Raw genomic sequence first — 19,210 nt, forward strand, 5'->3', positions numbered from 1 at the left:
TCTTCATTGTCCAAGAATTGATTTTGGGGTCAAAGGGCAGTTCGTCCTTGGTTCTTCTGTCTGTTTTTTTCGTGCAATAACTCTTGATAGAAAGGTTCTAGAGACTCGAAACTTGGTACACGGATTCTTCATTGTCCAAGAATTGATTTTGGGGTCAAAGGGCAGTTCGTCCTTGGGTCTTCTGTCTATTTTGTTCGTTCAATAACTATTGATAAAAAGTCCTAGAAACAATTCAAACAAAGTACATTCTCTTGATTCATGGAAGATCTCTGTTGAATTTTTGGTTAAAAGGTGAAAGTCAATCCATTCGTCTTTGCGATTGGCCTTTCGCTATGTTCTGTCGGATCCTTAGGTACTCCTTTCTTCTTTTTATTAACTCAAACAGAATTAAACCGTACGAAAAAATCTTGGTATTTTTCAACGTTACAAAGGTAGCTGACTTAAATTTGGTAATTCATAATCATAAATAAACACAACACAGGACTGCAACTGTTGGGAAGCAAACCTTTCTGGTGGTAGTTAGACCGACACTAGCTAGATACATAAATTTTTCTTCTCGGCCTGTTTGTCCTAAAATGAATTAGCTCTAGAAAACCCAATAGGTGCAACCTTCAGAAGTACACTCAACTCAACACATTCACCGGAACTGGACAAGTGACGGGGGTCGAGTGAGGAGTGTAAGAAGAAAAGAATCCTGTAACCTTGGACGGTGAAGGTATCTGTCTGTCAGGTGGCGCTAGGTGAGTCAGCGGACAAACCAGAAACTACATTGCCACGCGCAGTCCCACCGTTCCCGTTGTCACGTCAAAGTGAAGTGAGGTTAGAAGGACTCGAGTTGCCTGGAAACGGTGGTGTGGTGACTTCAACAATACAACAGCTGACTTAGTAAAGTTGTGACTGTGAGTGTGCGTGTGTGACTACGGAAACTATATTGTTGCCTTTGGATAGCATTGCTGAAGTAAGTCAGTTCACATTTTAAGTAAAATTAAGCTAAGAATATGAAAGTCTGCTGGGTAGGAGCGTTATTATCGCCTGTGTGCATTTGAAATTTCGCCGCTCCATTGTAAACAAACGCAATATACGTGTGGCTGTGTGTGTTTGTATTTCAGTAGTAAATCAAAGAACTCCGCATACTCTAATTAGGTCAAAGTGTATTGAAAGATCAACATGACAGCATAGCAGAATAACAGCTTGACAACCTGTAATGAGTAATATTGTAAATGCAATGTATACTTTGCTCATCGATGATGTATACGTCTTTGATATATTTTAAATATATTTTCTTGGAAATGAGTATCTTTCCAATTAGAAATATCAACAGAAGAATGAATATTTGGAATATTTTATATAGTATTATGTACGATAATGAAATAAACTTAAGGAAATGCTAGAAATTAGTGAAATGAAAAATATTGTGCAAATAAATGTGTTTCGTCAGTTTATAAAGATGTACATATTTTTCATACTGAACTAAAAAATTTCAACATATTGTAAATGCGATGTATACTTTGCTCATAGATGATGTATACGTCTTTGATATATTTTCAAAAATATTTTCTTGGAAATGTCCTCAGAATTTTCCAATATTTCCAATCAGAAACATCAACAGTATAATAAATATTTGTAATGATTGAAATGTATATAGTAAAATACGATGATGGGCTAGAAATTAGTGAAATGAAGTATATTGTACAAACCAATGCGTTTCATTTTCTGGATCATTAAATCTTTTTAATACTGGACTAAAAATATCAAGCAACAATTGAACTTACTTATTCAATTTAAATATTAATTGAATTTAGCCTCTGGTTTTTCCTATCCTTTATATTTGACATAAATCGTGTTTTTACAGTATTAGGCCTAACTATACAAATGCGGACAGTATTGTTGTGAATACTATCGGGAGAAATTCCATTACATTTAATGTTTGCCTGTTAATTCTTTTCACAATATTTAAGGTTACGTATTCTGTTAAAGGATAAATGCATGAAAGTGTCTTGTGACCCTGATTACGTCTTTGTACTTGGTGTACAAAAAAGAAATTATTAATTAATTTACAACATTTTAACTAATGTTCCATCGTTTCATATGTTAGTTTTTGTTTCTGTGGCCTCAAATATGTGAGTTGAACGATTATATCAATGTTGAATTATTTTTAACTCCATTAAACATTTTTATGTCTACCAAATTACGTTTAAAGCGTGTTATATTTTCTTGGATATTAGTATTTTTACAAATCACGAAAACATTTCAAAAGAACATCTGAACGTTTGAAACACGTAACGTAGAATTGTGTATTTTATACAGTGTACAATAGTTTTCCGGACATTTACCATCGTTCAGTGAAACAAAAAATCAGTAACATTACGTTTCGAGATCTGCAACTCTTCTTCAGATAAATAACTAACGTAACAGACGTGTTAGGTTAGTTATTTACCCGAAGAAGAGATTAGATGCAGATCTCGAAACGTAGGTTTACTGATTTTTTTTGTTTCACTAAACGATGGCAAATGTCCGGAAAAATCCTGTTTCCTTCACAATCCTTCCATCGTCAAAAATAAACCTCAAACAAAGGAGTGTACAATAATATTAATTCAGTTCAATGAAAAATAATAAAATAAATATTCAAAGAATGTTGGTGTGTAGAAACATTTTTTTTTCAGATTTAGACTGTAAGCAATTTTTTACGAATGAAAGTTTTGCATAAATAAACAGTGAACTCAGCAATCACTGTAATCTGATATTACGTGCGAGACAAGATGACGGAGCGGTCCCGGCTCTGCGGCAGTATCGGACACAGATGCCGTTATCGGGCAGTGAACAGCGAAAAGAGGATAACGGCTCTTCGGCGGAAAGTGAAACCGTCGATTACCCGCGAAGAATGCCAAGAGGCAGGTGGCTCGTGCAGGAACGTATCAGGGTATCGGCGATGGCCGGGTGAGTGGCTAAGTAGTGAGAGACACCGTCTCGGTATATGCGGCTCCTTTGGCTCTATTCTGACTGTACGAAGGAGCAATGGAAGTACCCATTCAGTCAAGTCAAATCCAAAATGTACTAAGAATGAGGAATAGAATTCCTAAGCTAACACCTCGATTCCGTATGTTTTGAAATGTTTCAATCTTTATTTAAGACATTTTACAAAAATCAAACTTGAACGACTTTCCAATTAACAAAGGAGTGGATCTCAACTGCTATAAGAGTGCTTTAAATCCTTTAGTTGTTCAAAAGACTTTGCAATATTTTGTATATTTTTAGTATATACAAAAGACTAAATAATTATCGTATTCTTTGTTTGAAGTTTGTTTTTGACGATGGAAGGATTGTGCAGGTAACAGGATTTTCCGGACATTTGCATCGTTCAGTGATACAAAAAAAATAAAGAAAATACTCGTTGTTTGTATCACTGAACTATGGCAAATATCCGGATAATCCTGTTTCCCCCAATTATCGTATGAACATCGTTTGAAGCTTTCCTCTGTCTTATTAAATTGTTTTGTTCAGAAATAATGTCTTTTAACTTCTGAATTCTGTATTGTTATAATGATAAAAGATGCTAGATGATATAGATGTAGATATACGAGTAGATGATGTTGATTTATTTCCTGCTATTTATTCTTCTTAAGGGGTAGAAAAGAACGCATATCATGCCATAACCCTCTAAAGTCATAAGATTTACACTTTAAAACGTTTTTTTTCACTTTTCTCATTGGGAGCGAAATGCGTAGATTTTTACAAAAAACCCATGGTGCTGGTTCCGAAAAATAGTGTTTTCAATTTACTATCTTACTTCAAATTAGGCATTCTCTGTACTCTACACTTTGGAAATTGGGGTGCTAACAAGTCTAACGATATTTTTAATTAGGATTCCAGTGTACATGAAGTATAAATTGCACCATTTTATATAAGTTTTGTGTATGATATTTGAAAAAAAATAGTTGAGTTTCTAGCACTAGTTAGTTTTTTTACCATGATTTGAAATTAAATGGAAGGGGACATGCACAAGAATCAAACCTATAAATGGGCAAATCTCTGTATAATAGATCTTACCAAGTCAGAATTTACATTGATGTGCCCCCGTGTAGGTGAAAGAAGAAAATGAGCCATATATCGCAATTTAAGCTTTTTTACTGTAGACGGGTTTAAAGTTTTTGTCTTGATTTGGGGGTAATTGTCCGTGCTAGTTTTCCTCACAGGTGGTAACACTGAACAAATGTTGATTGTCGAATTACAGCTTACTGTTTGTAGTAGACCACATGTGGAATTGTATTTTGACGTCATGTTTAAAACGATGAAAGGCAGGTGTTTTATTATACCATAGCCTACATTGCAGTAAAGTTGGGAAACTTTAAAATGATTCAAAATTTAAATGTTTCATTTTTGAGTAATTCGCGCTGAGTTGTATTGAAATTTGCAAAAAAAAGTAAGAACTACAATACATACATACAAGCAAAAGCAAACCGGAACAAAATTTCAATTTTTCGGATTTGGTTTTGGTGAGTATTGGATAAACATACCTTTATTTTCATACCCTCAAAATACACCTAAAATTGAATTTTTAAAAGCTTATTTAAAAATAAATAATTAAAGCTTCGCTCTTTCGTCCAAGCGTTAAGCACCCTCGGAGTCTGGTTCTTATTATCATATAGACAGACAAAAGAGTAAATAGCAAAGGCGCTAGCACAAAGCATTCATAAAACAGACTGAAGGAGACGCAAACAAATGAAGAACGAAGGATAGGTGTATTAGATAAATAAGGTGTAGACTTCAGAAATCGATCGTTTTCTCGTTGAATTAATAGATCGATTATTTCTTTACAATTTTCACATAGTCAATGAACAGGCCTTACGTAATTGAAACCACATAAATTCTACAATGTTATGTGGAATATGGAGATTTCTGATTGGAATGTATCGTCGGTAGATTGCTGCGATATGATGTCACTCTAATGTTTGCTGAAATGTGACCTGGAAACCTTTACAAGGATCCATAGCATCCAAGAGGCCACTGGGATTGTCGAAATGGCCAGGAATATTGAATTCTTCATATCCTAGTTTCAAATTATCTTCCAGACTCTACCTCAATATCCTCAAACTGTTTTCAAAATTGTATGTCCAGCTAAAGTAGCTTCAACCATGCTCAAAGTTATACCTAAATTACAACATAGCCTGAAACAGTTTTACAAATTTACCGTCGGTTATACCTTAGACTTCAAAATCCTACAATTTATCTTCAAAAATCTACTTTAATAACACCCCTTTCACAAACGGTTGTCAAAATTAGGCCTATATCTCAATTAAGCTCTAACTTCAAAAGTTCTTCACGCATTTACATCCAGTTCTAAATCAAAACTCAGTTTGAAGAACAAGAAACTATTATATAAAATTATCCTAAAACCTATATGGACATATGGTGTGCAGTTATGGGGCACAGCAAGTAATTCAAATCTGGAGATGCTTCGACGGTATCAATCAAAATTGTTGAAAAAAATTGCAAAAGCGCCATGATATGTATCCAATAAAACGTTACATGAAGATGTGAACATCCCAATAGTCAAAGAAGAAATAACTAAATTTAGTCGCATTTATCTTTCAAGATTAGAAGATCATCCAAACCACCTTGCGGTAAATCTACCTTATAATTCCAAAAATGTGTACAGACTCCACCGAACTGCCATCCTGGATCTACCTTTTAGGTTCTTTATTTATTTATTTATTTATTAACGGGCAAACCATTTTACAATAAATTACACAATAACAATTGTTCTTGAATTAATTATGTTAGTGTTAACAATGGTTAACATCTAACTCAATTTTAATTTTATTGTTAATGTTGTTTCTATATATATAATATTTACTTTATGTTCTTCTCAAATTGAACAGATTGTAAATAAATAAAATGTTGTTAAAAACATCCAGTTACATCCTAACCTCAAAATGTCATCTCTGAGTAAAGAGGGTACTGGATTTCGTCACCAGTATATGTCAACTTGCAGGTGGATTTTCACAGGCAGTGTAATCGTGCACGAAAATGTGATGCTATCGGCCTAGACATTGTCCTGATCACCCTCGTAATTATTATTTCACGCAGCTCTCTCCCACAGCCTCCTCAGCTGAACCCTTGACCTATGCCCAATATTGCCACTGCCACCTGTATTGTGTGTGCGGCCATGTATCGGCGGAATGCACGGCGTGGTCGCTGCCGCCGCCGGCCAAGAGAAAGTTGCCATTCTTGTCACATATTACAACACAGGTTAGTTTGCGCCCAGGGGACACCCCTGCTCGCGTCCGATTCGGCCTGCGCCTCGTCCATTCAACAATCCGCTGGTTTCCTTCCCATCTCAATCAATTGAATTTATCAATCCAGAACTTTTGGAAATGCTCTCTCACGATACTTGATGTGGGGAGAAATCATTGTATCTATACGAAATTATGTGTATATTTTACGAAAATACTAATTATATACATGTTTAATACTAGTAACCGAGTTACAATCAGAAAACTCTTTATTACACTTCACCTGGATTTCGCGATATATTGTGTAAAATTAGCCAGTATTGGAATAAATGATACCAGGCTAACTAATCTATGCTGTAAAAAAAACTTAGATCAAATAATTAAACCAATAAATTTAATAATTAATTTAATTGTTGAATTATAATTTACCTCGTTTCATTATTTATTTAGAAATCAATTTCTATAACCTAACAGTCCACAATCAAAATATTAAAGCAACATTATACGAGTAGAATACTCACAATTAATTGCCCTACGCTTCTTTAATTAATTCAAGTTTTTTTAATCAAACCGACTAATATTAAAAATAACTTTTTTAATTCAAAATTAGTTTGTACTCTGTTATAATATAAAACACTGTAAATTCATTTGAAGTTCTGTGTAAGTAAAGTTACTATTTGTATGGAATAATAACATTTCTTTTTATGTTTTAATCAAAAGAACCCTAAATGCTGCTATAGGTAAGGGTACTATGACCACAGTTTAACAATGTAATGTTTGATCAGCTGATTAGAGCAACTAAAATTTAAACAGCTGATTGTTGTGGCTCACAAACAGTGCTGTCAAATAATGACTGTATATTGTTAGTACTCGTTTTTTAAAGCTTATTATCTCCCTTATTAATTTATCTACCGATTTTCTTAATTTTGGTATCATTGGATTTGTAATTAAATTGTCTCACTAAAATAAATTAATTGTTACTTTTTTATGACATGTTGTTTTTAAGATATTCACGTTAAAGACTTTAGGAAGCCGCCAGTTTGAAAATAAAGCTTCTAAGAAAATTTGTTTCCTGCAATTAAATTTTTGAGTTCTAAGGTATATACGAAATTTCAACTTATTACCACGAGCTGTTTTCAAATTAAAAATGTTTAAGTGATAAAACAAAATGGCGGCTATTTGTGTAATCATTGTTTTCGTAAATTTTTAAATATATTTTTAGTTTGTCTTTGGTCCAGCAATAATACCTAAAAGTATTGGTAGAGAGTTCTGGGACACTCTGTAGAAGTATCCAAATGTCTATCTACTGTACTGTATATTGATGAAGTACCTACATGGAAATTTAATGTTTATTTAATAATATCCGCTCTTAAATAAATATTTGTCGGTTGGAGTGAAATACTAGTCCATATTGTATAATAAATAACTACAGGAAGTCAGGGTTTGAGGGAGGTTTATTGAGGTTGACTTGTTTGTGCAATCTGCTTCCACACTTAATCCTTAGAGAATAAACAAGGACGTAGCCGGAGAGGGGGTTCAAGGGGTCCAGACTCCTCCTCCAATTTTCAACTTTTTCCAATTACTTTTAAGCAAACAATTATTATTATTTAATTAATTCTGTATCGCTGACATGTACTGTTGAAACAACGTTCTCAACATTAAAATGGTCAAGAATTTTTTAAGGAACAAAATGGAAAATGAGAGGTTTACTACACCTTCCCTACTTTCCGTCCACTGCGAAAAAAACATCAGTCGTCTTGAACCCCTCCCCTCCCAAAAAACCTTTTTCCTAGCTACGTTCTTGAGAAAAAGGATGCTTTTTAAGATAGTTAGTCACCGAAGGTGTGAACGAAGGATGACATTTTCATTGAAAGTTGGGTTTCAAAATGTTACCAACATAGGAAGGTCGCGTTGGATTGACCTAGTTACTGACACTATGAAAGTAAAGCTGGTTTTAGCTAATAGCATGGCCGGTGTATATCTTCCGTGATTCATTCATCTTAACTTTTAAGTAATTACGTAGGCATAAGAGCAGCTCAATTCGGCCATTGATAATTACAGTTACCGTCGTTGTGGTACCCGAGTGGCAGACGTCTATACATCAGTCAGTTATCCTATATCTTTCTGTCAGATATTAAGATATATTTTGATCTGGATACCGTGGTTGTGGTGCACGAGTGGCAGAAGTCTAAACATCAGTCTGTTATATTTTGCTGTAGAATATCCAGAGATGTTTTGGTCTGGATACCGTGGTTGTGGTACACGAATTGTAGACGTCTAAACATCAGTCTGTTATATTTTGCTGTCAAATATCCAGAGATGTTTTGGTCTGGATACCGTGGTTGTGGTACACGAGTGGCAGAGGTCTAAACATCAGTCTGTTATATTTTGCTGTCAAATATCCAGAGATGTTTTGGTCTGGATACCGTGGTTATGGTACACGAGTGGCAGACGTCTAAACATCAGTCTGTTATATTTTGCTGTCAAATATCCAGAGATGTTTTGGTCTGGATACCGTGGTTATGGTACACGAGTGGCAGACGTCTAAACATCAGTCTGTTATATTTTGCTGTCAAATATCCAGAGATGTTTTGGTCTGGAATCTGTTACACCATTATACCGTTCTGGAATAACCAACGTGATGTGAAATATACTTTTAGACCAAGATCGTTAAAAAACGGTGGACAGCTATTTTCCTAATTATCTTACTGACCTAGAATTTTCCAACCGAATCAAATAAAACATACATTATAGTTTCAGAATAGGGTTTTAAAGCTGTAGTTTCTTTCTTCTATTAGTCACTATTCATTAAAATAAATGAAGGGAAAGCACGATCGTGTTTTCAAAGAAAGTCCTTATCTTAATCGAACAATTCCTCGAACCGATAAAGATAAAGTTAACGAGCACGTCTCTAATTCTACTGTTGAATAAAGTCAAATGCAGTGTTTACGACAACTTGTATTGTTATGAAACAACCTATACCTGATGCTTTTATTCTTCCTTGAACGCGTGAATCATTCTTTCACAAAATGTATGAACTCCGACACCCTCATGTAGGGTAAATGTAAAACAGACGACTTTCTCGTTAGAATATAGGTCTAGAAATCTGGTTTATTATATAAAATACAAATCGAAATTAATACCCGGTTTTGAAATAACTTTGTATGCACGGTTTTCTTGGATAACACAACATAAAGTAAAATAAAGATGTCTTATTTTACCAGACGAAGTTAGGGCTTAAAAGCCCTGTCTAACACTTAATCAGGGGACCAACGGCTTAAAAGTGACTTCCAATGGCCGGGCAGGCGGGCTGCTTGTAAGCAGCAGTCACGCTGGAAGTTGCTTGATCTAGTTATCTTGCGATAACCGTTGTACCCACTACACTGCGCCATTGGCCAGTGAATATATACCTGAATCATTCCATATTCATGCAAGCCTGAAGCCGAAGTTGAAAGGTGATGTTACGACGGGTGGCCCCACTTAAACACGTACATGCCGCATACCTGAGTCACATCGTACAGCTCGCTCGCAAGAAGCTTGCGACCTCGAGGAGAATGTCGCTGTGTGGCGAAACCAATCTAATCCCGCGTGCGGATTTGCATGCAATCCCCGGCTCGTTAAACTCGCATTACACGGTTGCCCGCCCGTGAAAATCGGCATGTGACGTTTCGATTTGGTATTCAATTTCAACTACCCTTTCCAATGTAGTTGGAGGAAGATAGGTTTCCTGTTCGACCAAACCTCAAAGTGAAGATTTCATGTTTCACCATGACATCAAAGTGAAGATTTCATGTTTGACCATAATCTCAAAGTGAGGATTATTTCATGTTCGACCATAACCTTAAAGTGAAGATTTCATATTCAACCATAACCTCAAAGTGAAGATTTCATGTTCGACCATAACCTCAAAATGAATATTTACTAACATTAATTTTAGGTTTAGTTGCATAAACTGTGTTCCTATAATAAGTCTCTTATGGCTGGCACGTTTATAAAATACTTTCGAAAATTTTAAAAACTTCAACATCCTAAACTATTTTGTGTTGTTTATAAGTGGATTTTTAATATTTATGATTTTAAATACTTTATTTTTTGTTTTATATTACGTATTCGTAATGAATACAAGAATTTATAAATGAATAAGCTTTATATTTGAGGTAATTTACATTAATAATATGCACTGGTTAATTGGCTGGAATGGAATTTGCCTGGATGACTTTAAAACGTCGAAGATCGATCCGTTTTGATAAATTGTAAAACATACTTGGAAACCATAACTGACCAGATTTAACTCCAACCATTGTGAGCTATCAAAGATCTTATCAATAGAATAGCTCTCAATTATGGATCCATAATTAATTATATCCAGCTAGTGCTGAATTTAGTCCAGTATTTTTAAACTGTGTTAAACATAATATTTAGAAAATCGAAGTAACGTTGTTATCAGTAGAAAATGTTAAGGAATCTGCTACTGGGAATGTACAAAGGTTTAGGTACAATTTCAATACATGAAGTTGTCTGCACGCTGTAACATACATATGTATGAAAGGTAGATGTATCTTTTTTTATTGGACTAATAAAACGTACAGTCCAGCTAGGAACTAGTTTATTACAGACGCTACTCAGACTAGTGTAACACTAGGTTTAATTAACAGTGAAAACGAGTCACTAGCGAAATATTTGTGAACTGATGAACTAGCAATTTGGACATAAATGAAAAGTGCGGACTATTTCGCGCAGGCCAACCCCACATAAGTCTGCTTGATATTTTCCAAATAAATGTGAAGGGGTTGGTTGGAAAGTGTTCTGTTGACAGATTGAGCATTCCATATGTAACATTTGTTTTTAAATCATGTTGGAGTGCATAGTACAATAGCGCATGATTTTACTGATCAAGAATATCGTCTAGTAAGACTGGGATACATTTGTACGGGGTTGAACTTCGTTTCTTCAGCTTAGAACTCAATTTCCTGCATAATTATGAAGTAACTAGCAGTTGCCCGCGGCTTCGATCGCGATTTCGTAGGCTTTGTACGTACGTATATGAGCACTTCAGGTTCGAGTTAAATTTTTGACGCCAATATTGAGTTTACCTTGTTTCCCCGATCAGGAACATGTACATACATACATACAGGTCTGAGAACCCTACTTCTGTCAAAACACTACTGATGAATAAACCACTTTTTAATTTATAGTATTAGTTAGAATATTTGTCATATTACAGTACTGACCAAGCACTTTTCTCAGATTAAAGGTATATTTTTACTAAAACTTTTAATTTTATTATCTGGATATCTTCTTGATGTGTGTTAACAGCGAATGCAAATTAGAAGTGGCGTTAATCTTTTATACTATAAATGTAAACAAATTGAAAGTAGTGGTTAAACATATGGTTGCGGTCATAAAACAATGTTTACGCAGATCAGTTAATTGCATTTAACAGACTTTCAATTACTATTTCGCAACTTTAGAGACCAAGATGAAATTTTCGCTACTTTAGAGACCTCAGGGGCGTATTCCGGAGGGATTTTCAAAATAAGAATAGACCTATATTCATATCAGGAACTCTAGAAATGTCCATGTAAAATTGGAGTAATTGTACTCCTATTGAGGTTTAATAGTTTTCGCGTGAAAGCAAAACAAACAAAGGCACTTTCGCATCTGTACTATTATTAGGATAGGGGAACATGTGGGTCTAAGAGAAACGTGTGCTGTAGGCTATTACTTTCGTTTGGGAGAACCGTTCTTTGCCTCCAATTCGGGGTATGATCCAGTAAAAACAAGATGATGGTGACGCGTACATTTTTAGCAGGTTTAATTTTTACGATAACAGCCTTGGCTTTTTGGAGGTCGAAATGACTATGAGTAGGAGATCGATAATTATCCTTCAGCTTGTTTTGATACTTAATTATTTAAGTGTTGGATGGTCCTCACGTTTATTTTGGACACTAGATTCCCCGAAGGATGCGTTTAGGCAGCTGGAGGATTGGTAAAGTGTGTTTTTATCTAGTGGAAATCACACTTAAAAACATAATAAAAAATACTGACGATAACTGTTGTGGTGCGCAATTTAGTACGGTTAAAACTGATGGAAATTGTTAACAGTTGATTCAACAGTAGCAGCTATTACTGCAATTATTGTAGCTCTTCCTGGTAGATAATGTGAAAGGTTGTTGATAAGGGCGGAGTGGGAATACCAACACCGAGCTTCGTTACTAATCGGCAAGCAATGCCACTTACGTAATCCTGTGTTCAATGACAAACCACTACTTTACCATTCATTATCCGTCAACGCACAAGCGGGCACGGCCACTTTTAAGGTACGATTGCACAAGCCGGGAGCACCAAACACGCCACAGTTGAAAGGTATCGGCTCATTGTTGCTCCTGGCTTGTGCAAGCGAACCTTAAAAGTGGTCGTGCTAGCTTATGCATTGACGGATTTCGTTGCAAAAGGTACCGTTGGAGACTTTATAAAAACTGCTAATCAACTGATATCTTGTCCTTTTGTATAACTATACTAGTTGTTTGTTATTTGACTTTAAAAAATTTTCAACAGGCGCCATTTTGTTTATATTAAACAAAATCACACTGATCCTTAATACGTTTATTCAGAGTTTTGAAAATTTTAGAGTGTTTTTATTTTAGTATTAATTATAATCGGCTTCCTATCACATCGTGTTTGCATAACCATTCCTTCTTCAATTACATTGATCCTTGTAGAGATGTCGAAGGTATCACAACCTCACGTATTCAGCCAAGCCCGGACTTTCAGTGGTTCGAAATCCACCTAGAATTCCTAAACAGTTATTGCAATTGACTGTTGATACTCTCTAGTCGGATAGTGTAGGTTCCAATGATTTCAGTTTTACTTGTATACAGTCATTGCCCCAATTTCTCTTATATTACTGAAACAACGTCATAATTATGTGTGACGTTTTAGTACTACGGTGGTAAAATCGGTTTTCAGCTGATTTGTTTTTTTATTTTCAACTACAAATTGGGTCCTAATAAGATACTACTATTCTGAGATCAGTAACACAATTTTTTTCTATTATTCCACGAGCAGTGGTAGAGATTTTAAGCTTACCATCAGGCCCAAATAAAAACTGTTGAATATAAGGTTATGATTATTTTTGGAACATGTACATGAAAGATGATATGAGGGAATGACTTTTTATTTATAAAAAAGGTTTTGCTTAAGTAAATTTGGGTAAACCCCATAAAATTGTCTTGAATTATATATTCATTCAAAAATATAACTTGTCATAAATGAATTAGAGTACAATAAAAATATTATCACTCCCCAAAACTAATGTAACTCACGAACAAGTTTACAAATGTAACTTTTTATTTTGAAGCCTGATTATGAAATAGCATAAATTACTTACTTTACTCGTGTATGAATCACAAAAGTTTTATTTTTTGTGTTCAGGTAATTTATCTTAAAGAGCTATTAATTTAAAATGAAAAACATATTCCTACCTAAAAATTTATCACATTACACTCAGTGCGACGTTTGTTTGGATTGTTGTTTGTTGTGATCGCAGCTGCTCGGTAATTGATAAACCGGTTTTACTCACTGATAAAGTACGAGATAAACAGATGGCACAAGCCATACACATTTCTGAGAAGTAGGAGGAATGGTTTTGTTTTGCATGCAGTTATTTGTTTACACAACTTCTATCAAGTTGATTGATGAATGTTGTTGATATGTAATGTAACACATACGATGATGCAATCTTATTTCCAAGTATTTATGTAATTTTATTTTATTTCTTCAGTCTACATAAACGTCATTATAAAAAGTATTTGCAGCAGTTTATTTAATTTAACATAAGCAGCTCTAATTTGATTTTAAATTTCTAAAATTGAGTAGTTTGTAATGAAAACTGCCAAATTAGCCTACATGATCATTCATATTAATTTAAATGAATCCTTTCAAAATAATAAAGGTGCTTTATTACATCAATAAATAACAAGTCTTTCGCTTTCTTCTAATTAATCTTATCCAATCCCGTCCTTGGGCATGCTGATCACATAATACTTCTTCAATAATTAACATTCTTCCACCAGTTAGGAAAGGTATTTAAAGGAGGAAAGCAGAATGTAAGCGGACATACAGGAATGTGGAAAAGTTGAACGTGTAACACAGGAATGTCGGAATGGAACGAGTTCCCTAAGACATCATGCAGAGCGAAACGACCGGTGGACCATAGAAGCCTTGATGGAGTTGGAAGACCTATTTAGCCTATCTACAAAATGCGTACAGGTTTAATTAATGTTTTGACGTATTTTGTACATAGGTTAGTGGGATCGTCGTCCAAAAAATAAGCATCGTAAATTCTGACAAATTTGATATTTTAAACTAAGTAGGAAACAAAATTTAAGTGTAATATTAAAAAAAAAAAAAAATGGCCTAAACTATCCACGCAAAGTTGATAAAGTTTACCACTGATTTTGAATTCCCTTGTCCGCCAGAATAACGCTTATCGTCATTGATTTCGATATATAGAACCAGTGACGTAATATAGGAAGGTGTTACGGAGGGGTGACATATAGGGTGCCTTGGACGATCCTCCCCTGGAAAATAATCGCCTAAGATCTCGTAAATATGTTTTAGAACAGTGTTTGAACATGTTGAAGTTCTTAGAATTGGGAAGGTCGGTGAGCACTACTACTACTACGCAATGGAATGTGGGCAAGAGTAAGAATGAAATACGATAATTTATCTGAACTACAATCTAATATTTAATGCTTGAAGAAAACATGTTTTAACTCATGTACAGGTAACTTGGTGATAGAACAACTGAAAGACAAACTAAACTGGGCGTGGGTTTAGAACAGGTTCTTGAACGCAATTTTGGTCTACTATTTTTGAGAATATGGAAGTCAAGAAAGAACTCACTTTATGCTAACAAACATACAGTGCCTTTATATGTACGATTTTCCTCCAGAATATTCCTTGAATCAACCATAATAAAAACCAAAACCGAATAAGCAATAGATTTTCAGTTTCATGAGAGAAACGAATCGATTTTTAAACTCAAATATCACTATTGATATAAATATACGTCAGTTTGTTAGGCTTAGCAGAACCTTCGCCTTTTTGGAGCAAAGAGCCTCGTAAGATTACGTTAAGAAGATAAGGTTAAGAAACGTTACACAAAAACACAAGTTAACCTACTTAACTAATTGGTTGATTATGACGTTTTGGTGTAGAAGTAACCCATTTCCAATTGATAATAAGCATTTATAAACCTATGTCGAACATTAAACCCAGCACTACCAGCTCCGACTCTTTATTTGAACTGTTGAGAAACAGCACAAGAAAACAAAAGTTAACCTACTTAGTTAATTGGTTGATTATGACGTTTTGTTATAGAAGTAACCCATTTCCAATTGATAATAAGCATTTATAAACCTATGTCGAACATTAAACCCAGCACTACCAGCTCCGACTCTTTATTTGAACTGTTGAGAAACAGCACAAGAAAACAAAAGTTAACCTACTTAGTTAATTGATTGCTTAGGACGTTTTAGTGTAGAAATAACCCATTTCCAGTTTATAATTGATTACAAATATTTCTAAATCTTGGTCGAGTATTAGACTCAGTACTACCAGCTCCGGCTCTTTATTTGAACGGTTAAGAAACGGCACAAGTTAACCTACTTAGCTAATTGTCTGTATGGTGACAAAAGCCTTATAATTACATGTTATCTTTACGGCGCTATGTGGTAGTCTAGCAGTTTATCGTGTTTATAGACCAATAGCCGAAAAGAACAATTACCAAGCTTTAATTGGCGAATAATACAACACTGATAGTCGAGTAATAACGACAATTTTACGTAAAATGTATTTTTGAAATTTACCTGCAGTAAAAATACACAGGCCTAGTAATTTATGGTAATGTATTATACGTGTCATTGTTATGGTGGGAATGGTTCAATGCAAATCTTGAGCTTGGTGTCAGACTTGACTCCTGGAACCTGGAGTCATGTCTAAGACAAGAGTCAGATTTTCAGATATTGCACTAAGCGGAAGTTGAAATGGAGGTAAACTCAACACGCGCTTTGATACTTTATTATTCAAATCTGAGATATACAATGTAAACCTCTGTTGCCCGGAATATCTTTTTTCTTTCTGATTATTATACAATTTTGAAGTCAAAACAATGACTGTAGCTTTGAGGAAGCAACTAATATTTCATTGTATAACCAGTGAATAGGTATCGAAACTTTTGTCAAAAATTATTGTATATAAAACAAATTGTTTGAGCATTATGTAAATTTGTTATTTAAATGCTACCGTAAATTTATAACACATTTATATAGCCAAGCTCTTATATAAAGGGAAATATAAATAAGGAATAGTTATGGTGTGAGACTAAGAGATACAAGGCAGTCGTTACTCGTGGTTGAAAGTTTCTTGAGAATTTCCATCAATGACGGGGGATCCTTGGCCGAAAGAACCAGGGGATTCATTTATCAGCTTTACATAGAATTGTTGTTTTTACATTTGTATAATTTCTTGGTTAACTAAACTACGATGTTCTGTGGTGTTGAATTTAAATTGCAATATTCTCGTAGATTATTTGAAGCGATGATGCAGTAGAGCTACATTATACACAATTTGTAACTACCTTATATACAACTTTTAACCGTATTTGAGCTACCTTATACACAATTTGTAACCGCATGTGAGCTACCTTATACACAATTTGTAACCGCATTTGAGCTACCTTATACACGATTTGTAACAGCATGTGAGCTACCTTATATACAAGCTTTGTAACCGTATTTGAGCTACCTTAAACACAATTTGTATAACCGTTTTTAAGCTAACTTATACACAATTTGTAACAGCATGTGAAGCTACCTTATATACAAACTTTTAACCGTATTTGAGCTACCTTAAACACAATTTATAACCGTTTTTTAAGCTAACTTATACACAATTTGTAACAGCATGTGAGCTACCTTATATACAACTTTTAACCGTATTTGAGCTACCTTAAACACAATTTATAACCGTTTTTAAGCTAACTTATACACAATTTGTAACAGCATGTGAGCTACCTTATATACAAGACTTTGTAACCGTATTTGAGCTACCTTATACACAATTTATAACCGTTTTTAAGCTAACTTATACACAATTTGTAACAGCATGTGAGCTACCTTATACACAATTTGTAACCGCATGTGAGCTACCTTATATACAACTTTTAACCGTATTTGAGCTACCTTAAACACAATTTGTAACCGCATTTGAGCTACCTTATACACAATTTGTAACAGCATTTGAGCTACCTTATACACAATTTGTAACAGCATGTGAGCTACCTTATACACAATTTGTAACCGTATTTGAGCTACCTTATACACGATTTGTAACAGCATGTGAGCTACCTTATACACAATTTGTAACCGCATGTGAGCTACCTTATATACAACTTTTAACCGTATTTGAGCTACCTTAAACACAATTTGTAACCGCATTTGAGCTACCTTATACACAATTTGTAACAGCATTTGAGCTACCTTATACACAATTTGTAACCGCATGTGAGCTACCTTATATACAACTTTTAACCGTATTTGAGCTACCTTATACACAATTTGTAACCGCATGTGAGCTACCTTATATACAACTTTTAACCGTATTTCAGCTACCTTATACACAATTTGTAACCGCATTTGAGCTACCTTATACACAATTTGTAACAGCATGTGAGCTACCTTATATACAACTTTTAACCGTATTTGAGCTACCTTATACACAATTTGTAACCGCATTTGAGCTACCTTATACACAATTTGTAACCGCATGTGAGCTACCTTATATACAACTTTTAACCGTATTTGAGCTACCTTAAACACAATTTGTAACAGCATTTGAGCTACCTTATACACAATTTGTAACAGCATGTGAGCTACCTTATATACAACTTTTAACCGTATTTGAGCTACCTTATACACGATTTGTAACAGCATGTGAGCTACCTTATATACAACTTTTAACCGTATTTGAGCTACCTTATACACGATTTGTAACCGCATTTGAGCTACCTTATACACAATTTGTAACAGCATGTGAGCTACCTTATATACAACTTTTAACCGTATTTGAGCTACCTTATACACAATTTGTAATCGCATTTGAGCTAACTTATACACAATTTGTAACCGCATTTGAGCTACCTTATACACAATTTGTAACAGCATGTGAGCTACCTTATATACAACTTTTAACCGTATTTGAGCTACCTTATACACGATTTGTAACAGCATGTGAGCTACGGTACCTTATATACAACTTTTAACCGTATTTGAGCTACCTTTTACACGATTTGTAACATAATGTGAGCTACCTTATACACAATTTATAACCGCTGTAGAGCTACCTTATACACTAATGTGTAATCATGTTTATACCAATGATTACTTAGTATTAATCTAGGTAATCTAGGTAGTATAAACTAGGTTTTATACTATGTAATCATTGGTTCATATCTATTGTATAATGGTACTCGCTCATTCTTTCACATCGAGTTAAATTTTCAATCGAGTTAATTATTCAACTTTCATATTGAATAATTCAGATTTCTTCTTATAAATTTGGTTGGAACTTGCCTATAGATTTCAAATTTTGCATGAAGCTTTATTTCTATATAAGCGACATCGAGTTTGATTTTGGTGTTTGTCACTCCATTGGCAACCGTGATGGCAACGAGAAAATCGCAGAATAAATAAATTCTTAAACAAATCGACTACAATCACTTTAGTATAACTTTCAAAACTAACGCAATACCATCACGTGGTGACATGGTGTGTAGACTTTCATTATTTAAAGTAAATCCAACAGCTGTGAATCCCAACTTAATCAACAAAATTGTAATATTTCCTGTCTCAAGATTTCATTTGGAGGTATACATTTTCCATGACACTTTATTTCTACACAGACAACAATAAGTT

At 34.4% G+C, this 19,210-nt stretch overlaps 1 protein-coding gene across 1 annotated transcript in view; it reads left to right on the top strand.

Moving 5' to 3' along the window:
* The first annotated feature begins 783 nt into the window (after positions 1 to 783).
* LOC124355371 (putative ferric-chelate reductase 1 homolog) overlaps positions 784 to 19,210 on the top strand; it is a 102,825-nt gene continuing 84,398 nt past the window's right edge. The window contains exon 1 of the mRNA XM_046806488.1: positions 784 to 958. The gene's annotated coding sequence lies outside the window, so the exon portion shown is untranslated. The remainder of the gene's footprint in view (positions 959 to 19,210) is intronic.

Source organism: Homalodisca vitripennis, chromosome 2 (assembly GCF_021130785.1).
Source record: "Homalodisca vitripennis isolate AUS2020 chromosome 2, UT_GWSS_2.1, whole genome shotgun sequence".
Taxonomy (NCBI): domain Eukaryota; kingdom Metazoa; phylum Arthropoda; class Insecta; order Hemiptera; family Cicadellidae; genus Homalodisca; species Homalodisca vitripennis.